Source organism: Heterodontus francisci, chromosome 5 (assembly GCF_036365525.1).
Source record: "Heterodontus francisci isolate sHetFra1 chromosome 5, sHetFra1.hap1, whole genome shotgun sequence".
In the NCBI taxonomy this organism is placed as follows: Eukaryota; Metazoa; Chordata; class Chondrichthyes; order Heterodontiformes; family Heterodontidae; genus Heterodontus; species Heterodontus francisci.
The window spans coordinates 203,937,043-203,964,894 of record NC_090375.1 but is presented as its reverse complement, the minus strand read 5'-3'; positions in this window follow the sequence as shown (position 1 = coordinate 203,964,894).

Below are 27,852 nucleotides of genomic sequence, written 5' to 3'. Positions count from 1 at the left end.
ACATTTCCACAGGCACTGACTCTCACTTGGTTACACTTCTACAGGCACTGACTCTCACTTGGGTACACTTCTACAGGCACTGACCCTCACTGGGGTACATTTCCACAGGCACTGACTCTCACTGGGGTGCATTTCCACAGGCACTGAGTCTCACTTGGGTACACTTCTACAGGCACTGACTCTCACTTGGGTACACTTCTGCAGGCACTGACTCTCACTGGGGTACATTTCCACAGGCACTGACTCTCACTGGTGTACATTTCCACATGCACTGACTCTGAGAGGGGTACACTTCTATAGGCACTGAATGTGAATGGTGTAAACTTCTAGAGGTACTGAATCTGAATGGGGTAAACTTGCACAGGCACTGACTCTGAATGGGGTAAACTTCCACAGGCACTGACTCTCACTGGGGTACACTTCCACAGGCACTGACTCTCACTGGGCTACATTTACACATGCACTGACTCTGAATGGGGTAAACTTCCACAGGCACTGACTCTAAGTGGGGTACACTTCGACAGGCACTGAATCTGAATGGGGTAAACTTCCACAGGCACTGACTTTCACTGGGGTACATTTCCACAGGCACTGACTCTGAATGGGTTAAGCTTCCACAGGCACTGACTGTCACTGGGGTACACTTCCACAGGCACTGACTCTCACTGGGGTACACTTGCACAGGCACTGACTCAGAATGGGGAAAACTTCCAAAGGCACTGACTCTCACTGGGGTACACTTCCACAGGCACTGAGTCTGAATGGGGTAAACTTCCACAGGCACTGACTCTGAATGGGGTTAACTTCTACAGGCTCTGAATCTGAATGGAGTAAACTTCCACAGGCACTGAATTTCACTGGGGTACACTTACACAGGCACTGACTCTGAATGTGGTAAACTTCCACAGGCACTGACTCTCACTGGGGTACACTTCCGCAGGCACTGAATTTGAATGGGGTAACTTTCACAGGCACTGACAATGAATGGGGTAAACATCCTCAGGTACTGACTCTGAATGGGGAAATCTTCCAGAGGCAATGACTCTAACTGGGGTACACTCCCACAGGCACTGACACTCACAGGGGGACACTTCCACAGCCACTGACTCTGAATGGGGTACACTTCCACAGGCATTGACCCTCACTTGGGTGCACTTCCACAGGCACTGACTCTCACTGGGGTACATTTTCATAGGCACTGACTATCACTGGGGTGCATTTCCACAGGCACTGACTCTCACTGCGGTACACTTCCACAGGCAAAGACTCTCACTGGGGTACATTTCCACAGGCACTGACTCTGAATGGGGTAAACTTCCACAGGCACTGAAATAAAAGCAAAATACTGCGGATGCTGGAAATCTGAAACAAAAACAAGAAATGCTGGAATCACTCAGCAGGTCTGGCAGCATCTGTGGAAAGAGAAGCAGAGTTAAAGTTTCGGGTCAGTGACCCTTCTTCGGAACTGACAAATATTAGAAAAGTCACAGATGATAAACAAGTGAGGTGGGGGTGGGGCAAGAGATAACAAAGGAGAAGGTGCAGATTGGACCAGTCCACATAGAAGACCAAAAGGTCACGGAGAAAAGGCACACAATATGTTAATGGTGTGTTGAAAGACAAAGCAATATTGTTTGCCTTTTCTCCGTGAACTTTTGGTCAGCTATGAGGCCTGGTCCAATCTGCACCTGCTCCTTTGTTATCTCTTGCCCCACCCCCACCTCACTTGTTTATAATCTGTGACTTTTCTAAGATTTGTCATTTCCGAAGAAGGGTCACTGACCCGAAACGTAAACTCTGCTTCTCTTTCCAAAGATGCTGCCAGACCTGCTGAGTGATTACAGCATTTCTAGTTTTTGTTCCACAGGCACTGACCCTCACTTGGGTGCCCTTCCACAGGCACTGACTCTGAATGGGGTAAACTTCCACAGGCACTGACTCTCACTGGGGCACACTTCCACAGGCACTGAATCTGAATGGGGTAAACTTCCACAGGCACTGACTCTCACTGGGGCACACTTCCACAGGCACTGAATCTGAATGGGGTAAACTTCCACTGGCACTGACTCTCAGAGCAGTACACTTCCACAGGCACTGATTCTGAATGGGGTAAACATCCACAGGCATTTACTCTCACTGGGGTACACTTCCACAGGCACTGAATCTGAATGGGGTAAAGTTCCACAGGCACTGACTCTGAATTGGTTACAGTTCCACAGGCAATGACTCTCAGTGGGGTACACTTCCACAGGCACTGACTCTCACTGGAGTACACGTCAACATGCACTGATTCTGAATGGGCAAATTTCTACTGGCACTGACTCTCTCTGAGGAACAGTTCCACAGGCACTGACTCTCACTTGGGTAAATTTCCACAGGCACTGACTCTCACTTGGGTACACTTCTACAGGCACTGACTCTCACTTGGGTACACTTCTACAGGCACTGTCTCTCACTGGGGTACATTTCCACAGGCACTGACTCTGAATGGGGTAAACTTCCACAGGCACTGACTCTGAATGGGGTACACTTCCACAGGAACTGACTCTGAATCGGGTAATCGTCTACAGGCACTGAATATGAATGGGGTAAACTTATACAGGTACTGAATCTGAATGGGGTAAACTTCTTCAGGCACTGACTCTCACTGGGGTACACTTCCACAGGCACTGACTCTCACTGGGGAACACTTTCACCGGCACAGACTCTGTATGGGGTAAACTTCCAAAGGCACTGACTCTCACTGGGTTACCCTTCCACAGGTACTGACTCTGAATAGGGTAAACTTCCAAAGGCACTGACTCTGAATGGGGTGAACTTCTACAGGCACTGCATCTGAATGGGGTAAACTTCTACAGGTACTGAATCTGAATGGGGTAAACTTCCACAGGCACTGACTCTCACTTGGGTACACTTCTGCAGGCACTGACTCTCACTGGTGTACCTTTCCACATGCACTGAATCTGAATGGGGTACACTTCTATAGGCAGTGACCCCTAATGGAGAGCCGCTCCCCAGCCACTGAATCTCACTGGTGTACACTTCTACAGGCACTGACTCTCACAGGGGTACATTTCCACTGGCACTGACTCTCACTGGGTAGACTTCTACTGGCACTGAATCTGAATGGTGTAAACTTCTACAGGGACTGAAGCTGAATGGGGTAAACTTCCACAGGCACTGACTCTCACTGGGGTAAACTTCCACAGGCACTGACTCTAAATGGGGTAAACCTCCACAGGCACTGACTCTCACTGGGGTACACTTCCACAGGCACTGACTCTGAATGGGGTAAACTTCCACAGGCACTGACTCTGAATGGGGTACACTTCCACACGCACTGAATCTGAATGGGGTAAACTTCTACAGGTACTGTATCTGAATGGGGTAAACTTCCTCAGGCACTGAATCTCACAGGGGTACACTTCCACAGGCACTGTCTCTGATTGGGTTAAACATCCACAGGCACTGACTCTCACTGGGGTACACTTCCACAGGCACTGACTCTCACTGGGGTACACTTACACAGGCACTGAATCTTAGTGGGGTAAACTTCCAAAGGCACTGACTCTCACTGGGGTACACTTCCACAGGCACTGACTCTGAATGGGGTAAACCTCCACAGGCTCTGAATCTGAATGGGGTTAACTTCTACTGGCTCTGAATCTGAATGGGGTACATTTCCACAGGCACTGAATCTGAATGGGGTAAACTTCTACGAGTACTGAATCTGAATGGTGTAAACTTCTACAGGTACTGAATCTGAATGGGGTAAACTTCCACTGGCACTGACTCTGAATGGGGTAAATTCCACAGGCACTGTCTCTCACTGGAGTGCACTTCCACAGGCAATGACTCTCACTGGGGTACACTTCCACAGGCACTGACTCTGAATGGGTTAAACTTCCACAGGCACTGACTCTCACTGGGGTAAACTTCCACAGGCACTGACTCTGAATGGGTTAAACTTCCACAGGCACTGACTCTCACTGGGGTAATCTTCCACAGGCACTGACTCTCACTGGGGTACACTTCCAAAGGTACTGACAGTGAATGGGGTAAACTTCCACAGGCAGTGACTCTGAAAGGGGTAATCTTCTACAGACACTGAATCTGAATGGGGTAAACTTCTACAGGTACTGAATCTGCATGGGGTAAACTTCCACAGGCACTGACCCACACTGGGGGACACTTCCACAGGCACTGACTCTGAAAGGGGTAAACTTCCACAGGCCCTGACAATCACTGGGGTGCAATTCCACAGGCACTGACTCTGAATGGGGCAAACTTCCACAGGCACTGACTCTCACTGGGGTACACTTCCACAGGCACTGTCTCTGAATGGGTTAAACATCAACAGGCACTGACTATCACTGGGGTACACTTCCACAGGCACTGACTCTCACTGGGGTACACTTGCACAGGCACTGACTCTGAGTGGGGTAAACTTCCAAAGGCACTGACTCTCACTGGGGTACACATCCACAGGCACTGACTCTGAATGGGGTAAACTTCCACAGGTACTGAATCTGAATGGTGGAAACTTTCACAGGGACTGAATCTGAATGGGGTAAACTTCTACAGGCACTGAATCTGAATGGTGTAAACTTCTACAGGTACTGAATTTGAATGGGGTAAACTTCCACAGGCACTGACTCTGAATGGGGTAAACTTCCACAGGCACTGACTCTGAATGGGGTACACTTCCACAGGCACTGACTCTGAATGGGGTAATCATCCACAGGCACTGTCTCTGAATGGGTTAAACTTCCACAGGCACTGACTCTCACTGGGGTAAACTTACACAGGCACTGTCTCTGAATGGGGTACACTTCTACAGGTACTGAATTTGAATGGGGTAAACTTCCACAGGCACTGTCTCTGAATGGGGTAAACTTCCACAGGCTCTGACTCGGAATGGGGAAAATTTCCAAAGGCACTGACTCTCACTGGGGTACACTTCCGCAGGCACTGTCTCTGAATGGGGTAAACTTCCACAGGCACTGACTCTGAAAAGGGTAAACTTCTACAGGCTCTGAATCTGAATGGGGTAAACTTCTCCAGGTACTGAATCTGAATGGTGTAAAATTCCACAGGCACTGACTCTCACTGGGGTACACTTCCACAGGTACTGAATCTGAATGGGGTAAACATCCACAGGCACTGACTATGAATGGGGTAAACATCCACAGGTACTGACTCTGAATGGGGAAATCTTCCAGAGGCAATGACTCTAACTGGCGTACACTCCCACAGGCACTGATTCTCACTGGGGTACACTTCCACAGGCACTGACTCTCACTGGGGTACACTTCCAGAGGCACTGACTCTCACTGGGGTGCATTTCCACAGGCACTGAATCTCACTTGGGTACACTTCTACAGGCACTGACTCTCTCTGGCGCACATTTCCACAGGCAAAGACTCTCACTTGGGTACAATTCCACATGCACTGACTCTGAGTGGGGTACACTTCCATAGGCAGCAAGTCCTAATGGTGAGCCACTTCACAGCCACTGAATCTCACTGGGGTACACTTCTACAGGCACTGACTCTCACAGGGGTACATTTCCACAGGCACTGACTCTGAATGTGGTAAACTTCCACAGGCATTGACTCTCACTGGAGTGCACTTCCACAGGCACTGAATCTGAATGGCGTAAATTTCCACAGGCACTGACTCTCACTGGGGTACACTTCCACAGGCACTGAATCTGAATGGGGTAAATTTCCACAGGCACTGACTCTCACAGCAGTACACTTCCACAGGCACTGATTCTGAATGGGGTAAACTTCCACAGGCATTTACTGTCACTGGGGTACACTTCCACAGGCACTGAATCTGAATGGGGTAAAGTTCCACAGGCACTGACTCTGAATTGGTTACAGTTCCACAGGCAATGACTCTCAGTCGGTACACTTCCACAGGCACTGACTCTGAATGGGGTAAACTTCCGCAGGCACTGACTCTCACTGGAGTACACTTCCAAAGGCACTGACTCTGAATGGGGCAAATTGTCTACAGGCAGTGAATATGAATGGGTAAACCTCTACAGTTACTGAATCAGAATGGGGTAAACTTCTTCAGGCACTGACTCTCACTGGGGAAATCTTCTATATGTACTGAATCTGAATGGTGTAAACTTCTGCAGGTACTGATTCTGAATGGTGTCAACTTCTTCAGGTACTGAATCTTAATGGGGTAAACTTCCACAGGCACTGAATATGAATGGTGTAAACTTCTACAGGTACTGAATCTGAATGGGGTAAACTTCTACAGGCACTGAATCTGAATGGGGTAAACTTCTACAGGTACTGAATCTGAATGGGGTAAACTTCTACAGGCACTGAATCTGAATGGGGTAAACTTCTACAGGTACTGAATCTGAATGGTGTAAACTTCTACTGGTACTGATTCTGAATGGTGTCAACTTCTTCAGGTACTGAATCTTAATGGGGTAAACTTCCACAGGCACTGACTCTGAATGGGGTAAACTTCCACAGGCACTGTCTCTCACTGGAGTGCACTTCCACAGGCAATGACTCTCACTGGGGTACACTTCCACAGGCACTGACTCTGAATGGGTTAAACTTCCACAGGCACTGACTTTCACTGGGGTAAACTTACACAGGCACTGACTCTGAATGGGTTAAACTTCCACAGGCACTGACTCTCACTGGGGTAAACTTCCATAGGCACTGACTGTCACTGGGGTACACTTTCACATGTACTGACACTGAATGGGGTAAACGTCCACAGGCAGTGACTCTGAAAGGGGTAATCTTCTACAGACACTGAATCTGAATGGGGTAAACTTCTCCAGGTACTGAATCTGCATGGGGTAAACTTCCACCGGCCCTGACTCTCACTGGGGTGCACTTCCACAGGCACTGACTCTGAATGGGGCAAACTTCCACAGGCACTGACTCTCACTGGGGTACACTTCCACAGGCACTGAATCTGAATGGCGTAAACATCCACAGGTACTGACTCTGAATGGGGTAAACTTCCCGAGGCAATGACTCTCACTGGGGTACACTTCCACAGGCACTGACTCCCACTGGGGGACACTTCCACAGGCACTGACTCTGAATGGGGTAAACTTCCACAGGCACTGAAATAAAAGCAAAATACTGCGGATGCTGGAAATCTGAAACAAAAACAAGAAATGCTGGAATCACTCAGCAGGTCTGGCAGCATCTGTGGAAAGAGAAGCAGAGTTAACATTTCGGGTCAGCGACCCTTCTTCGGAACTGACAAATATTAGAAAAGTCACAGATTATAAACAAGTGAGGTGGGGGTGGGGCAAGAGATAACAAAGGAGAAGGTGCAGATTGGACCAGGCCACATAGCTGACCAAACGTTCACGGAGAAAAGGCAAACAATATTGCTTTGTCTTTCAACACACCATTCACATATTGTTTGCCTTTTCTCCGTGAACTTTTGGTCAGCTATGAGGCCTGGTCCAATCTGCACCTTCTCCTTTGTTATCTCTTGCCCCACCCCCACCTCACTTGTTTATAATCTGTGACTTTTCTAAGATTTGTCATTTCCGAAGAAGGGTCACTGACCCGAAACGTAAACTCTGCTTCTCTTTCCAAAGATGATGCCAGACTTGCTGAGTGATTCCAGCATTTCTTGTTTTTGTTCCACAGGCACTGACCCTCACTTGGGTGCACTTCCACAGGCACTGACTCTGAATGGGGTAAACTTCCACAGGCACTGACTCTCACTGGGGCACACTTCCACAGGCACTGACTCTGAATGGGGTAAACTTCCACAGGCACTGACTCTCACTGGGGTACACTTCCACAGGCACTGAATCTGAATGGGGTAATCTTCCACTGGCACTGACTCTCACAGCAGTACACTTCCACAGGCACTGATTCTGAATGGGGTAAACTTCCACAGGCATTTACTCTCACTGGGGTACACTTCCACAGGCACTGAATCTGAATGGGGTAAAGTTCCACAGGCACTGACTCTGAATTGGTTACAGTTCCACAGGCAATGACTCTCAGTGGGGTACACTTCCACAGGCACTGACTCTGAATGGGGTAAACTTCCACAGGCACTGACTCTCACTGGAGTACACGTCCACAGGCACTGACTCTGAATGGGGCAAATTTCTACTGGCACTGACTCTCTCTGAGGAACAGTTCCACAGGCACTGACTCTCACTTGGGTAAATTTCCACAGGCACTGACTCTCACTTGGGTACACTTCTACAGGCACTGACTCTCACTTGGGTACACTTCTACAGGCACTGACTCTCACTGGGGTACATTTCCACAGGCACTGACTCTGAATGGGGTAAACTTTCACAGGCACTGACTCTGAATGGGGTACACTTCCACAGGCACTGACTCTGAATGGGGTAATCGTCTACAGGCACTGAATATGAATGGGGTAAACTTATACAGGTACTGAAGCTGAATGGGGTAAACTTCTTCAGGCACTGACTCTCACTGGGGTACAATTCCACAGGCACTGACTCTCACTGGGGAACACTTACACAGGCACAGACTCTGTATGGGGTAAACTTCCAAAGGCACTGACTCTCACTGGGGTACCCTTCCAAAGGTACTGACTCTGAATGGGGTAAACTTCCAAAGGCACTGACTCTGAATGGGGTGAACTTCTACAGGCACTGCATCTGAATGGGGTAAACTTCTACAGGTACTGAATCTGAATGGCGTAAACTTCCACAGGCACTGACTCTCACTTGGGTACACTTCCGCAGGCACTGACTCTCACTGGTGTACCTTTCCACATGCACTGAATCTGAATGGGGTACACTTCTATAGGCAGTGACCCCTAATGGAGAGCAGCTCCCCAGCCACTGAATCTCACTGGTGTACACTTCTCCAGGCACTGACTCTCACAGGGGTACATTTCCACTGGCACTGACTCTCACTGGGTACACTACTACAGGCACTGAATCTGAATGGTGTAAACTTCTACAGGGACTGAAGCTGAATGGGGTAAACTTTGAACAGGTACTGAATCTAAATGGGGTACACTTCTATAGGCAGTGACCCCTAATGGAAAGCCGCTCCCCAGCCACTGAATCTCACTGGTGTACACTTCTACAGGCACTGACTCTCACAGGGGTACATTTCCACAGGCACTGACTCTCACTGGGGTAAACTTCCACAGGCACTGACTCTAAATGGGGTAAACCTCCACAGGCACTGACTCTCACTGGGGTACACTTCCACAGGCACTGACTCTGAATGGGGTAAACTTCCACAGGCACTGACTCTGAATGGGGAACACTTCCACACGCACTGAATCTGAATGGGGTAAACTTCTACAGGTACTGAATCTGAATGGGGTAAACTTCCTCAGGCACTGACTCTCACTGGGGTACACTTCCACAGGCACTGACTCTGAATGGGGTAAACTTCCACAGGCACTGACTCTCACTGGGGTACACTTCCACAGGCACTGTCTCTGATTGGGTTAAACATCCACAGGCACTGACTCTCACTGGGGTACACTTCCACAGGCACTGACTCTCACTGGGGTACACTTACACAGGCACTGAATCTTAGTGGGGCAAACTTCCAAAGGCAATGACTCTCACTGGGGTACACTTCCACAGGCACTGACTCTGAATGGGGTAAACATCCACAGGTACTGACTCTGAATGGGGTTAACTTCTACTGGCTCTGAATCTGAATGGGGTACATTTCCACAGGCACTGAATCTGAATGGGGTAAACTTCTACGAGTACTGAATCTGAATGGTGTTAACTTCTACAGGTACTGAATCTGAATGGTGTAAACTTCTACAGGTACTGAATCTGAATGGGGTAAACTTCCACAGGCACTGACTCTGAATGGGGTAAATTCCACAGGCACTGTCTCTCACTGGAGTGCACTTCCACAGGCAATGACACTCACTGGGGTACACTTCCACAGGCACTGACTCTGAATGGGTTAAAATTCCACAGGCACTGACTCTCACTGGGGTAAACTTCCACAGGCACTGACTCTGAATGGGTTAAACTTCCACAGGCACTGACTCTCACTGGGGTAATCTTCCACAGGCACTGACTCTCACTGGGGTACACTTCCACAGGTACTGACACTGAATGGGGTAAACGTCCACAGGCAGTGACTCTGAAAGGGGCAATCTTCTACAGACACTGAATCTGAATGGGGTAAACTTCTACAGGTACTGAATCTGCATGGGGTAAACTTCCACAGGCACTGACTCACACTGGGGGACACTTCCACAGGCACTGACTCTGAAAGGGGTAAACATCCACAGGCCCTGACTCTCACTGGGGTGCACTTCCACAGGCACTGTCTCTGAATGGGGCAAACTTCCACAGGCACTGACTCTCACTGGGGTACACTTCCACAGGCACTGATTCTCACTGGGGTACACTTGCACAGGCACTGAATCTGAATGGGGTAAACTTCCACAGGCACCGACTCTCACTTGGGATCACTTCTTCAGGCACTGACTCTCACTTGGGTACCCTTCGACAGGGACTGACTCTCACTTGGGTACACTTCTGCAGGCACTGACTCTCACTGGTGTACCTTTGTACATGCACTGACTCTGAATGGGAAACACTTCTATAGGCAGTGACTCCTAATGGAGCGCAGCTCCCCAGCCACTGAATCTCACTGGGGTACACTTCTACAGGCACTGACTCTCACAGGGGTACATTTCCACTGGCACTGACTCACACTGGGTACACTTCCACAGGCACTGAATCTGAATGGTGTAAACTTCTACAGGGACTGAAGCTGAATGGGGTAAACTTCTACAGGTACTGAATCTGAATGGGGTAAACTTCCACAGGCACTGACTCTGAATGGGGTAAATTCCACAGGCACTGTCTCTCACTGGAGTGCACTTCCACAGGCAATGACACTCACTGGGGTACACTTCCACAGGCACTGACTCTGAATGGGTTAAAATTCCACAGGCACTGACTCTCACTGGGGTAAACTTCCACAGGCACTGACTCTGAATGGGTTAAACTTCCACAGGCACTGACTCTCACTGGGGTAATCTTCCACAGGCACTGACTCTCACTGGGGTACACTTCCACAGGTACTGACACTGAATGGGGTAAACGTCCACAGGCAGTGACTCTGAAAGGGGCAATCTTCTACAGACACTGAATCTGAATGGGGTAAACTTCTACAGGTACTGAATCTGCATGGGGTAAACTTGCACAGGCACTGACTCACACTGGGGGACACTTCCACAGGCACTGACTCTGAAAGGGGTAAACATCCACAGGCCCTGACTCTCACTGGGGTGCACTTCCACAGGCACTGTCTCTGAATGGGGCAAACTTCCACAGGCACTGACTCTCACTGGGGTACACTTCCACAGGCACTGATTCTCACTGGGGTACACTTGCACAGGCACTGTCTCTGAGTGGGTTAAACTTCCAAAGGTACTGACTCTCACTGGGGTGCACATCCACAGGCACTGACTCTGAATGGGGTAAACTTCCACAGGCACTGACTCTGAATGGGGTTAACTTCTACTGGCTCTGAATCTGAATGGGGTACCTTTCCACAGGCACTGAATCTGAATGGGGTAAACTTCTACAGGTACTGAATCTGAATGGTGGAAACTTTTACAGGGACTGAATCTGAATGGGGTAAACTTCTACAGGCACTGAATCTGAATGGTGTAAACTTCTACAGGTACTGAATCCGAATGGGGTAAACTTCCACAGGCACTGACTCTGAATGTGGGAAACTTCCACAGGCACTGTCTCTCACTGGAGTGCACTTCCACAGGCAATGACTCTCACTGGGGTACACTACCACAGGCACTGACTCTGAATGGGTTAAACTTCCACAGGCACTGACTCTCACTGGGGTAAACTTCCACAGGCACTGACTCTGAATGGGTTAAACTTCCACAGGCACTGACTCTCACTGGGGGCAACTTCCACTGGCACTGACTCTCACTGGGGTACACTTCCACAGGTACTGATACTGAATGGGGTAAACGTCCACAGGCAGTGACTCTGAAAGGGGTAATCTTCTACAGACACTGAATCTGAATGGGGTAAACCTCTACAGGTACTGAATCTGCATGGGGTAAACTTCCACAGGCACTGACTCACACTGAGGGACGCTTCCAAAGGCACTGACTCTGAAACGGGTAAACTTCTACTGGCCCTGACTCTCACTGGGGGACACTTCCACAGGCACTGAATCTGAATGTGGTAAAGTTCCACAGGCACTGAATCTGAATTGGTTACAGTTCCACAGGCAATGACTCTCAGTGGGGTACACTTCCACGGGCACTGAATCTGAATGGGGTAAACTTCCACAGGCACTGACTCTCACTGGAGTACACTTCCACAGGCACTGACTCAGAATGGGGCAAATTTCTACGGGCACTGACTCTCACTTGGGTACACTTCTACAGGCACTGACTCTCACTGGGGTACATTTCCACAGGCACTGACTCTGAATGGGGTAAACCTCCGCAGGCACTGACTCTGAATGGGGTACACTTCTACAGGCACTGACTCTGAATGAGGTAATCGTCCACAGGCACTGAATATGAATGGGGTAAACTTCTACAGTTACTGAATCTGAATGGGGTAAACCTCTGCAGGCACTGACTCTCACTGGGGTACAATTCCACAGGCACTGACTCTCACTGGGGTACACTTACACAGGCACTAACTCTGTGTGGGGTAAACTTCCAAAGGCACTGACTGTCACTGGGGTACCCTTCCACAGGGACTGACTCTGAACGGGGTAAACTTCCAAAGGCACTGACTCTGAGTGGGGTACACGTCGATAGGCACTGAATCTGAATGGTGTAACCTTCTAGAGGTACTGAATCTGAATGGGGTAAACTTGCACAGGCACTGACTCTGAATGGGGTAAACTTCCACAGGCACTGAAACTCACTGGGGTACACTTCCACAGGCACTGACTCTCACTGGGGTACATTTACACATGCAGTGACTCTGAATGGGGTAAACTTCCACAGGCACTGACTCTAACTGGGGTACACCTCGACAGGCACTGAATCTGAATGTGGTAAACTTCTAAAGGTACTGAATCTGAATGGGGTAAACTTCCACAGGCACTGACTTTCACTGGGGTACATTTCCACAGGCACTGACTCTGAATGTGGTAAACTTCCACAGGCATTGACTCTCACAGGAGTGCACTTCCACAGGCACAGAATCTGAATGGCGTAAACTTCCACAGGCACTGACTCTCACTGGGGTACACTTCCACAGGCACTGAATCTGAATGGGGTAAACTTCCACAGGCACTGACTCTCACAGCAGTACACTTCCACAGTCACTGATTCTGAATGGGGTAAACTTACACAGGCACTGACTCTCACTGGAGTACACTTCCAAAGGCACTGACTCTGAATGGGGCAAATTTCTACTGGCACTGACTCTCTCTGAGGAACAGTTCCACAGGCACTGACTCTCACTTGGGTAAATTTCCACAGGCACTGACTCTCACTTGGGTACACTTCTACAGGCACTGAATCTCACTTGGGTACACTTCTACAGGCACTGACTCTCACTGGGGTACATTTCCACAGGCCCTGACTCTGAATGGGGTAAACTTCCACAGGCACTGACTGTGAATGGGGTAATCGTCTACAGGCACTGAATATGAATGGGGTAAACTTCTACAGTTACTGAATCTGAATGGGGTAAACTATTTCAGGCACTGACTCTCACTGGGGTACACTTCCACAGGCACTGACTCTCACTGGGGTACACTTACACAGGTACTGACTCTGTATGGGGTAAACTTCCAAAGGCACTGACTATGAATGGGGTACACTTCCACATGCACTGAATCTGAATGGGGTAATCGTCTACAGGCACTGACTCTGAATGGGGTAAACTTCCACAGTAACTGAATCTGAATGGGGTAAAATTCTTCAGGCACTGACTCTCACTGGGGTACTCTAACACAGGCACTGACTCTGTATGGGGTAAACTTCCAAAGGCACTGACTGTGAATGGGGTACACTTCCACAGGCACTGACTCTGAATGGGGTAATCATTTACAGGCACTGAATATGAATGGGGTAAACCTCTACAGTTACTGAATCTGAATGGGGTAAACTTCTTCAGGCACTGACTCTCACTGGGGTATTCTTCCACAGGCACTGACTCTGACTGGGGTACACTTACACAGGCACTGACTCTGTATGGGGTAAACATCCAAAGGCACTGTCTATGAATGGGGTACACTTCCACACGCACTGAATCTGAATGGGGTAAACTTCTACAGGTACTGTATCTGAATGGGGTAAGCTTCCTCAGGCACTGACTCTCACTGGGGTACACTTCCACAGGCACTGACTCTGAATGGGGTAAACTTCCACAGGCACTGACTCTCACTGGGGTACACTTCTACAGGCACTGACTCTCACTTGGGTACACTTCTACAGGCACTGACTCTCACTGGGGTACATTTCCACAGGCACTGACTCTCACTGGGGTACATTTCCACAGGCACTGACTATCACTGGGGTACACTTCCACAGGCACTGACTCTCACTGGGGTACACTTACACAGGCACTGACTCTGAGTGGGGTAAACTTCCAAAGGCACTGACTCTCACTGGGGTACACATCCACAGGCACTGACTCTGAATGGGGTAAACTTCCACAGGCACTGACTATGAATGGGGTAAACTTCCACAGGCACTGACTCTCACTGGGGTACACTTCCACAGGCACTGTCTCTGAATGGGTTAAACATCCACAGGCACTGACTATCACTGGGGTACACTTCCACAGGCACTGACCTCTACTGGGGTACACTTACACAGGCACTGACTCTGAGTGGGGTAAACTTCCAAAGGCACTGACTCTCACTGGGGTACACATCCACAGGCACTGACTCTGAATGGGGTAAACTTCCACAGGCACTGACTCTGAATGGGGTGAACTTCTACTGGCTCTGAATCTGAATGGGGTACATTTCCACAGGCACTGAATCTGAATGGGGTAAACTTCTACAGGTACTGAATCTGAAAGGTGGAAACTTCTCCAGGGACTGAATCTGAATGGGGTAAACTTCTACAGGTACTGAATCTGAATGGGGTAAACTTCCACAGGCACTGACTCTGAATGGGGTAAACTTCCACAGGCACTGTCTCTCACTGGAGGGCACTTCCACAGGCAATGACTCTCACTGGGGTACACTTCCACAGGCACTGACTATGAATGGGTTAAACTTCCACAGGCACTGACTCTCACTGGGGTAAACTTCCACAGGCACTGACTCTGAATGGGTTAAACTTCCACAGGCACTGACTCTCACTGGGGTAAACTTCCACTGGCACAGCCTCTCACTGGGGTACACTTCCACAGGTACTGCTACTGAATGGGGTAAATGTCCACAGGCAGTGACTCTGAAAGGGGTAATCTTCGACAGACACTGAATCTGAATGGGGTAAACTTCTGCAGGTACTGAATCTGCATGGGGTAAACTTCCACAGGCACTGACTCACACTGAGGGACACTTCCACAGGCACTGACTCTGAAAGGGGTAAACTTCCACTGGCCCTGACTCTCACTGGGGTGCACTTCCACAGGCACTGACTCACACTGGGGGACACTTCCACAGGCACTGACTCTGAAAGGGGTAAACTTCCACAGGCCCTGACTCTCACTGGGGAGCACTTCCACAGGCACTGACTCTGAATGGGGCAAACTTCCACAGGCACTGACTCTCACTGGGGTGCACTTCCACAGGCACTGAATCTGAATGGCGTAAATATCCACAGGTGCTGACTCTGAATGGGGTAAACTTCCACAGGCACTGACTCACACAGGGGGACACTTCCACTGCCACTGACTCTGAATGGGGTACACTTCCACAGGCATTGACCCTCACTTGTGTGCACTTCCACAGGCGCACACTCTCACTGGGGTACACTTCCAGAGGCACTGACTCTCACTGGGGTACCGTTCCAGAGGCACTGTCTCTGAATGGGGTAAACTTGCTCAGGCACTGACTCTCACTGAGGTACACTTCCACAGGCACTGTATCTGAATGGGGTAAACTTCCACAGGCACTGACTCTCACTTGGGTACACTTCTGCAGGCACTGACTCTCACTGGGGTACATTTTCACAGGCACTGACTCTCACTGGGGTGCATTTCCACAGGCACTGATCCTCACTTGGATGCACTTCCACAGGCACCGACTCTGAATGGGGTAAACTTCCACAGGCACTGACTCTCACTGGGGTACACTTCCACAGGCAGTGAATCTGAATGGGGTAAACTTCCACAGGCACCAACTCTCACTTGGGATCACTTCTTCAGGCACTGTCTCTCACTTGGATACACTTCTGCAGGCACTGACTCTCACTGGTGTACCTTTCCACATGCACTGACTCTGAATGGGATACACTTCTATAGGCAGTGACTCCTAATGGAGAGCCGCTCCCCAGCCACTGAATCTCACTGGGGTACACTTCTACAGGCACTGACTCTCATAGGGGTACATTTCCACTGGCACTGACTCTCACTGGGTACACTTCTACAGGCACTGAATCTGAATGGTGTAAACTTCTACAGGGACTGAAGCTGAATGGGGTAAAATTCCACAGGCACTGACTCTAAATGTTGGAAAATTCCACAGGCAATGACTCTCACTGGGGTACACTTCCATAGGCACTGACTCTGAATGGGGTAAACATCCACAGGCACTGACTCTGAATGGGGTACACTTCCACACGCACTGAATCTGAATGGGGTAAACCTCTACAGGTACTGAATCTGAATGGGGTAAACTTCCACAGGCACTGACTCTCACTGGGGTACACTTCCACAGGCACTGACTCTGAATGGGGTAAACTTCGACAGGCACAGACACACACTGCGGAACACTTCCACAGGCACTGTCTCTGAATGGGTTAAACATCCACAGGCACTGACTCTCACTGGGGTACATTTCCACAGGCACTGACTCTCACTGGGGTACACTTACACAGGCACTGACTCTGAGTGGGGTAAACTTCCACAGGCACTGACACTGAATGGGGTTAACTTCCACTGGCTCTGAATCTGAATGGGGTACATTTCCACAGGCACTGAATCTGAATGGGGTAAACTTCTACAGGTACTGAATCTGAATGGGGTAAACTTCTACAGGTACTGAATCTGAATGGGGTAAACTTCCACAGGTACTGAATCTGAATGGGGTTAACTTCTACAGGTACTGAATCTGAATGGTGTAAACTTCTACAGGTACTGAATCATAATGGGGTAAACTTCCACAGGCACTGTCTCTCACTGGAGTGCAATTCCGCAGGCAATGACTCTCACTGGGGTACACTTCCACAGGCACTGACTCTCACTGGGGTAAACTTCCACAGGCACTGACTCTGAATGGGTTAAAATTCCACAGGCACTGACTCTCACTGGGGTAAACTTCGACAGGCACTGACTCTCACTGGGGTACACATCCACAGGTACTGACACTGAATGAGGTAAACGTCCACAGGCAGTGACTCTGAAAGGGGTAATCATCTGCAGACACTGAATCTGAATGGGGTAAACTTCCACATGCACTGACTCACACAGGGGGACACTTCCACTGCCACTGACTCTGAATGGGGTACACTTCCACAGGCATTGACCCTCACTTGGGTGCACTTCCACAGGCACACACTCTCACTGGGGTACACTTCCAGAGGCACTGACTCTGAATGGGGTAAACTTCCAGAGGCACTGACTCTCACTGGGGTACACTTCCAGAGGCACTGACTCTGAATGGGGTAAACTTGCACAGGCACTGACTCTCACTGGGGTACACTTCCATAGGCACTGAATCTGAATGGGGTAAACTTCCACAGGCACTGACTCTCACTTGGGTACACTTCTGCAGGCACTGACTCTCACTGGGGTGCATTTCCACAGGCACTGACCCTCACTTGGATGCACTTCCACAGGCACTGAATCTGAATGGGGTAACCTTCCACAGGCACTGATTCTCACTGGTGTACACTTCCACAAGCACTGAATCTGAATGGGGGAAACTTCCACAGGCACTGACTATGAATGGGGTAAAAATCCACAGGTACTGTCTCTGAATGGGGAAATCTTCCAGAGGCAATGATTCCAACTGGAGTACACTCCCACAGGCAATGACTCTCACAGGGGGACACTTCCACAGCCACTGACTCTGAATGGGGTACACTTCCACAGGCATTGACTCTCACTGGGGTAAACTTCCAGAGGCAGTGACTCTCACTTGGGTACACCTCTGCAGGCACTGACTCTCACTGGGGTACATTTCCACAGGCACTGACTCTCACTGGTGTACATTTCCACATGCACTGACTCTGAGTGGGGTACACTTCGATAGGCACTGAATCTGAACGGTGTAAACTTCTAGAGGTACTGAATCTGAATGGGGGAAACTTGCACAGGCACTGACTCTGAATGGGGTAAACTTCCACAGGCACTGACTCTCACTGGGGTACACTTCCACAGGCACTGACTCTCACTGGGGTACATTTACACATGCACTGACTCTGAATGGGGTAAACTTCCACAGGCACTGATTCTAACTGGGGTACACTTCGACAGGCACTGAATCTGAATGGGGTAAACTTCTACAGGTACTGAATCTGAATGGGGTAAACTTCCACAGGCACTGACTTTCACTGGGGTACATTTACACAGGCACTGACTCTGAATGGGTTAAACTTCCACAGGCACTGACTCTCACAGGGGTACACTTCCACAGGCACTGACTCTCACTGGGGTACACTTACACAGGCACTGACTCGGAATGGGGAACACTTCCAAAGGCACTGACTCTCACTGGGGTACACTCCCACAGGCACTGACTCTCACAGGGGGACACTTCCACAGCCACTGACTCTGAATGTGGTACACTTCCACAGGCATTGACACTCACCTGGGTGCACTTCCACAGGCACTGACTCTCACTGGGGTACACTTCCAGAGGCACTGACTCTCACTGGGGTACATTTTCACAGGCACTGACTCTCACTGGGGTGCATTTCCACAGGCACTGACTCTCACTTGGGTACACTTCTACAGGCACTGACTCTCACTGGCGCACATTTCCACAGGCAAAGACTCTCACTGGGGTACATTTCCCCATGCACTGATTCTGAGTGGGGTACACTTCCATAGGCAGTGACTCCTAATGGTGAGCCGCTCCGCAGCCACTGAATCTCACTGGGGTACACTTCTACAGGCACTGACTCTCACAGGGGTACATTTCCACAGGCACTGACTCTGAATGTGGTAAACTTCCACAGTCATTGACTCTCACAGGGGTACACTTCCACAGGCACTGAATCTGAATGGCGTAAACTTCCACAGGCACTGACACTCACTGGGGTACACTTCCACAGGCACTGAATCTGAATGGGGTAAACTTACACAGGCACTGACTCTCACAGCAGTACACTTCCACAGGCACAGATTCTGAATGGGGTAAACTTCCACAGGCATTTACTCTCACTGGGCTACACTTCCACAGGCACTGAATCTGAATGGGGTAAAGTTCCACAGGCACTGACTCTGAATTGGTTACAGTTCCACAGGCAATGACTCTCAGTGGGGTGCACTTCCACAGGCACTGACTCTGAATGTGTTAAACTTCCACAGGCACTGACTCTCACTGGAGTGCACTTCCACAGGCACTGACTCTGAATGGGGCAAATTTCTACTGGCACTGACTCTCTCTGAGGAACAGTTCCAAAGGCACTGACTCTCACTTGGGTAAATTTCACAAGGAACTGACTCTCACTTGGGTACACTTCTACAGGCACTGAATGTCACTTGGGTACACTTCTACAGGCACTAAATCTCACTGGGGTACATTTCCACAGGCACTGACTCTGAATGGGGAAAACTTCCACAGGCACTGACTCTGAATGGGGTAAACTTCCACAGGCACTGACTCTCACTGGGGTACACTTCCACAGGCACTGACTCTCACTTGGGTACATTTACACATGCACTGAATCTGAATGGGGTAAACTTCCACAGGCACTGACTTTCACTGGGGTACATTTCCACAGGCACTGACTCTGAATGGGTTAAACTTACACAGGCAGTGACTCTCACAGGGGTACACGTCCACAGGCACTGACTCTCACTGGGGTACACTTACACAGGCACTGACTCTCACAGGGGTACACGTCCACAGGCACTGACTCTCACTGGGGTACACTTACACAGGCACTGACTCTCACTGGGGTACACTTACACAGGCACTGACTCGGAATGGGGAAAACTTCCAAAGGCACTGACACTCACTGGGGTACACTTCCACAGGCACTGACTCTGAATGGATTAAACTTCCACAGGCACTGACTCTGAATGGGGTTAACTTGTACAGGCTCTGAATCTGAATGGGGTAAACTTCTGCAGGTACTGAATCTGAATGGGGTAAACTTCCACAGGCACTGAATCTCACTGGGGTACACTTACACAGGCACTGAATCTGAATGGGGTAAACTTCCACAGGCACTGACTCTCACTGGGGTACACTTCCACAGGCACTGACTATGAATGGGGTAAACATCCACAGGTACTGACTCTGAATGGCGAAATCTTCCAGAGGCAATGACTCTTACTGGAGTACTCTCCCACAGGCACTGAATCTCACAGGGGGACACTTCCACAGCCGCTGACTCTGAATGGGGTACACTTCCACAGGCATTGACCCTCACTTGGGTGCACTTCCACAGGCACTGACTCTGAATGGGGTAAACTTCAAGAGTAAATGACTCTCACTTGGGTACACTTCTACAGGCACTGACACTCACTGGTGTACATTTCCACATGCACTGACTCTGAGTGGGATACACTTCTTTTGGCACTGAATCTGAATGGTGTAAACTTCTAGAGGTACTGAATCTGAATGGGGGAAACTTGCACAGGCACTGACTCTGAATGGGGTAAACTTCCATAGGCACTGACTCTCACTGGGGTACACTTCCACAGGCACTGACTCTCACTGGGGTACATTTACACATGCACTGACTCTGAATGGGGTAAACTTCCACAGGCACTGATTCTAACTGGGGTACACTGCGACAGGCACTGAATCTGAAAGTGGTAAACTTCTACAGGTACTGAATCTAAATGGGTTAAACTTCCACAGGCACTGACTTTCACTGGGGTACACTTCCACAGGCACTGACTCTGAATGGGTTAAACTTCCACAGGCACTGACTCTCACTGGGGTACACTTACTCAGGCACTGACTCGGAATGGGGAAAACTTCCAAAGGCACTGACTCTGAATGGGGTAAACTTCCACAGGCACTGACTCTGAATGGGGTAAACTTCCACAGGCACTAACTCTGAATGGGGTTAACTTCTACAGGCTCTGAATCTGAATGGGGTAAACATCTACAGGTACTGAATCTGAAAGGGGTAAACGTCCACAGGCACTGACTATGAATGGGGTAAACATCCACAGGTACTGACTCTGAATGGGGAAATCTTCCAGAGGCAATGACTCTAACTGGGGTACACTCCCACAGGCACTGACTCTCACTGGGGGACACTTCCACAGCCACTGACTCTGAATGTGGTACACTTCCACAGGCACTGAGTCTCACTGGGGTGCATTTCCACAGTCACTGACTCTCACTGGCGCACATTTCCACAGGCAAAGACTCTCACTGGGGTACATTTCCACATGCAATGACTCAGAGTGGGGTACACTTCCATAGGCAGTGACTCCTAATGGTGAGCCGCTTCCCAGCCACTGAATCTCACTGGGGTACACTTCTACAGGCACTGACACTCACAGGGGTACATTTCCACAGGAACTGACTCTGATTGGGGTAAACTTCCACAGGCACTGACTCTCACTGGGTTACACTACCACAGGCACTGTCTCTGAATGGGTTAAACATCCACCGGTACTGAATCTGAATGGTGTAAACTTCTACCGGTACTGAATCTGAATGGGGTACATTTCCACAGGCACTGACTCTCACTGGGGTACACTTCCACAGGAACTGACTCTGAATGGGGTAAACTTCCACAGGCACTGACTCTCACTGGGTTACACTTCCACAGGCACTGTCTCTGAATGGGTTAAACATCCACCGGTACTGAATCTGAATGGTGTAAACTTCTCCCGGTACTGAATCTGAATGGGGTAAACTTCTACAGGCACTGAATCTGAATAGTGTAAACTTCTACAGGTACTGAATCTGAATGGGGTAAACTTCCACAGGCAGTGACTCTGAATGGGGTAAACTTCCACAGGCTCTGTCACTCACTGGAGTGCACTTCCACAGGCAATGACTCTCACTGGGGTACACTTCCACAGGCACTGACTCTGAATGGGTTAAACTTCCACAGGCACTGACTCTCACTGGGGTAAACTTCCACAGGCACTGACTCTGAATGGGTTAAACTTCCACAGGCACTGACTCTCACTGGGGTAAACTTCCACAGGCACTGACTCTCACTGGGGTACACTTCCACAGGTACTGACACTGAATGGGGTAAACGTCCACAGGCAGTGACTCTGAAAGGGGTAATCTTCTAACGACACTGAATCTGAATGGGGTAAGCTTCGACAGGTACTGAATCTGCATGGGGTAAACTTCCACAGGCACTGACTCACACTGGCGGACACTTCCACAGGCACTGACTCTGAAAGGGGTAAACTTCCACAGGCCCTGATTCTCACAGGGGTGCACTTCCACAGGCACTGACTCACACTGGGGGACACTTCCACAGGCACTGACTCTGAAAGGGGTAAACTTACACAGGCACTGACTCTCACTGGGGTAAACTTCCACAGGCACTGACTCTGGATGGGTTAAACTTCCACAGGCACTGAATCTGAATTGGGTAAACTTCTACAGGTACTGAATCTGAATGGTGTAAACTTCTACAGGTACTGAATCTGAATGGGGTAAACTTCTACAGGCACTGAATCTGAATGGGGTAAACTTCTACAGGTACTGAATCTGAATGGTGTAAACTTCTACAGGTACTGATTCTGAATGGTGTCTACTTCTTCAGGTACTGAATCTTAATGGGGCAAACTTCCACAGGCACTGACTCTGAATGGGGTAAACTTCCACAGGCACTGTCTCTCACTGGAGTGCACTTCCACAGGCAATGACTCTGACTGGGGTACACTTCCACAGGCACTGACTCTGAATGGGTTAAACTTCCACAGGCACTGACTTTCACTGGGGTAAACTTCCACAGGCACTGACTCTCACTTGGGTACACTTCTACAGGCACTGACTCTCACTGGGGTACATTTCCACAGGCACTGACTCTGAATGGGGTAAACTTCCACAGGCACTGACTCTGAATGGGGTACACTTCCACAGGCACTGACTCTGAATGGGGTAATCGTCTACAGGCACTGAAGATGAATGGGGTAAACTTCTACAGTTACTGAATCTGAATGGCGTAAACTTCTTCAGGCACTGACTCTCACTGGGGTACACTTACACAGGCACTGACTCTGTGTGGGGCAAACTTCCAAAGGCACTGACTCTCACTGGGGTACACTTACACAGGCACTGACTCTGAATGGGGTAAACTTCCAAAGGCACTGACTCTGAATGGGGTGAACTTCTACAGGCACTGCATCTGAATGGGGTAAACTTCTACAGGTACTGAATCTGAATGGGGTAAACTTCCACAGGCACTGACTCTCACTTGGGTGCACTTCTACAGGCACTGACTCTAAATGGGGTAAACTTCCACAGGCACTGACTCTTACTGGGGAACACTTCCACAGGCTCTGACTCTGAATGGGGTACACTTCTATAGGCAGTGACTCCTAATGGAGAGCCGCTCCCCAGCCACTGAATCTCACTGGGGTGCACTTCTACAGGCACTGACTCTCACAGGGGTACATTTCCAATGGCAATGACTCTCACTGGGTACACTTCCACAGGCACTGAATCTGAATGCTGTAAACTTCTACAGGGACTGAAGCTGAATGGGGTAAAATTCCACAGGCACTGACTCTCACTGGGGAAAACTTCCACAGGCACTGACTCTAAATGGGGTAAACTTCCACAGGCTCTGACTCTCACTGGGGTACACTTCCACAGGCACTGACACTCACTGGGGTACACTTACACAGGCACTGACTCTGAGTGGGGTAAACTTCCAAAGGCACTGACTCTCACTGGGGTACACTTCCAAAGGCACTGACTCTGAATGGGGTAAACTTCCACAGGCACTGACTCTGAATGGGGTTAACTTCTACTGGCTCTGAATCTGAATGGGGTACATTTCCACAGGCACTGAATCTGAATGGGGTAAACTTCTACAGGTACTGAATCTGAATGGGGTAAACTTCGACAGGTACTGAATCTGAATGGGGTAAACTTCCACAGGCACTGACTCTGAATGGGGTAAACTTCCACAGGCACTGTCTCTCGCTGGGGTGCACTTCCAAAGGCAATGACTCTCACTGGGGGACACTTCCACAGGCACTGTCTCTGAATGGGTTAAACATCCACCGGTACTGAATCTGAATGGTCTAAACTTCTACCGGTACTGAATCTGAATGGGGTACATTTCCACAGGCACTGACTCTCACTGGGGTACACTTCCACAGGAACTGACTCTGAATGGGTTAAACATCCACCGGTACTGAATCTGAATGGGGTAAACTTCTACAGGTACTGAATCTGAATGGGGTAAACTTCTACAGGTACTGAATCTGAATGGTGTAAACTTCTACAGGTACTGATTCTGAATGGTGTCAACTTCTTCAGGTACTGAATCTTAATGGGGCAAACTTCCACAGGCACTGACTCTGAATGGGGTAAACTTCCACAGGCAGTGACTCTGAATGGGGTAAACTTCCACAGGCTCTGTCACTCACTGGAGTGCACTTCCACAGGCAATGACTCTCACTGGGGTACACTTCCACAGGCACTGACTCTGAATGGGTTAAACTTCCACAGGCACTGACTCTCACTGGGGTAAACTTCCACAGGCACTGACTCTGAATGGGTTAAACTTCCACAGGCACTGACTCTCACTGGGGTAAACTTCCACAGGCACTGACTCTCACTGGGGTACACTTCCACAGGTACTGACACTGAATGGGGTAAACGTCCACAGGCAGTGACTCTGAAAGGTGTAATCTTCTAACGACACTGAATCTGAATGGGGTAAGCTTCGACAGGTACTGAATCTGCATGGGGTAAACCTCCACAGGCACTGACTCACACTGGCGGACACTTCCACAGGCACTGACTCTGAAAGGGGTAAACTTCCACAGGCCCTGACTCTCACTGGGGTGCACTTCCACAGGCACTGACTCACACTGGGGGACACTTCCACAGGCACTGACTCTGAAAGGGGTAAACTTACACAGGCACTGACTCTCACTGGGGTAAACTTCCACAGGCACTGACTCTGGATGGGTTAAACATCCACAGGCACTGAATCTGAATGGGGTAAACTTCTACAGGTACTGAATCTGAATGGTGTAAACTTCCACAGGTACTGAATCTGAATGGTGTCAACTTCTACAGGTACTGAATCTGAATGGGGTAAACTTCTACAGGCACTGAATCTGAATGGGGTAAACTTCTACAGGTACTGAATCTGAATGGTGTAAACTTCTACAGGTACTGATTCTGAATGGTGTCAACTTCTTCAGGTACTGAATCTTAATGGGGCAAACTTCCACAGGCACTGACTCTGAATGGGGTAAACTTCCACAGGCACTGTCTCTCACTGGAGTGCACTTCCACAGGCAATGACTCTCACTGGGGTACACTTCCACAGGCACTGACTCTGAATGGCTTAAACTTCCACAGGCACTGACTTTCACTGGGGTAAACTTCCACAGGCACTGACTCTCACTTGGGTACACTTCTACAGGCACTGACTCTCACTGGGGTACATTTCCACAGGCACTGACTCTGAATGGGGTAAACTTCCACAGGCACTGACTCTGAATGGGGTACACTTCCACAGGCACTGACTCTGAATGGGGTAATCGTCTACAGGCACTGAAGATGAATGGGGTAAACTTCTACAGTTACTGAATCTGAATGGCGTAAACTTCTTCAGGCACTGACTCTCACTGGGGTACACTTGCACAGGCACTGACTCTGTGTGGGGTAAACTTCCAAAGGCACTGACTCTCACTGGGGTACCCTTCCACAGGTACTGACTCTGAATGGGGTAAACATCCAAAGGCACTGACTCTGAATGGGGTGAACTTCTACAGGCACTGCATCTGAATGGGGTAAACTTCTACAGGTACTGAATCTGAATGGGGTAAACTTCCACAGGCACTGACTCTCACTTGGTTGCACTTCTACAGGCACTGACTCTAAATGGGGTAAACTTCCACAGGCACCGACTCTTACTGGGGTACACTTCCACAGGCTCTGACTCTGAATGGGGTACACTTCTATAGGCAGTGACTCCTAATGGAGAGCCGCTCCCCAGCCACTGAATCTCACTGGGGTGCACTTCTACAGGCACTGACTCTCACAGGGGTACATTTCCAATGGCAATGACTCTCACTGGGTACACTTCCACAGGCACTGAATCTGAATGCTGTAAACTTCTACAGGGACTGAAGCTGAATGGGGTAAAATTCCACAGGCACTGACTCTCACTGGGGTAAACTTCCACAGGCACTGACTCTAAATGGGGTAAACTTCCACAGGCACTGACTCTTACTGGGGTACACTTCCACAGGCTCTGACTCTGAATGGGGTTAACTTCTACAGGCACTGACTCTGAATGGGGTACACTTCCACACGCAGTGAATCTGAATGGGGTAACCTTCTACACGTACTGAATCTGAATGGGGTAAACTTCCTCAGGCACTGACTCTCACTGGGGTACACTTCCACAGGCACTGACTCTGAATGGGGTAAACTTCCACAGGCACTGACTCTCACTGGGGTACACTTCCACAGGCACTGTCTCTGAATGGGTAAAACATCCACAGGCACTGACTCTCACTGGGGTACACTTCCACAGGCACTGACACTCACTGGGGTACACTTACACAGGCACTGACTCTGAGTGGGGTAAACTTCCAAAGGCACTGACTCTCACTGGGGTACACTTCCAAAGGCACTGAATCTGAATGGGGTAAACTTCCACAGGCACTGACTCTGAATGGGGTTAACTTCTACTGGCTCTGAATCTGAATGGTGTACATTTCCACAGGCACTGAATCTGAATGGGGTAAACTTCTACAGGTACTGAATCTGAATGGGGTAAACTTCGACAGGTACTGAATCTGAATGGGGTAAACTTCCACAGGCACTGACTCTGAATGGGGTAAACTTCCACAGGCACTGACTCTCGCTGGGGTGCACTTCCAAAGGGAATGACTCTCACTGGGGACACTTCCACAGGCACTGAATCTGAATCGGTTAAACTTCCACAGGCACTGACTCTGAATGTGTTAAACTTCCACAGGCACTGACTCTCACTGGGGTAAACTTCCACAGGCACTGACTCTGAATGTGTTAAACTTCCACAGGCACTGACTCTCACTGGGGTACACTTCCACAGGTACTGACACTGAATGGGGTAAACGTTCACAGGCAGTGACTCTAAAAGGGGTAATCTTCTACAGACACTGAATCTGAATGGGGTAAACTTCTACAGGTACTGAATCTGCATGGGGTAAACTTCCTCAGGCACTGACTCTCACTGGGGTACACTTCCACAGGTACTGACACTGAATGCGGTAAACGTTCACTGGCAGTGACTCTAAAAGGGGTAATCTTCTACAGACACTGAATCTGAATGGGGTAAACTTCTACAGGTACTGAATCTGCATGGGGTAAACTTCCACAGGCACGGACTCAC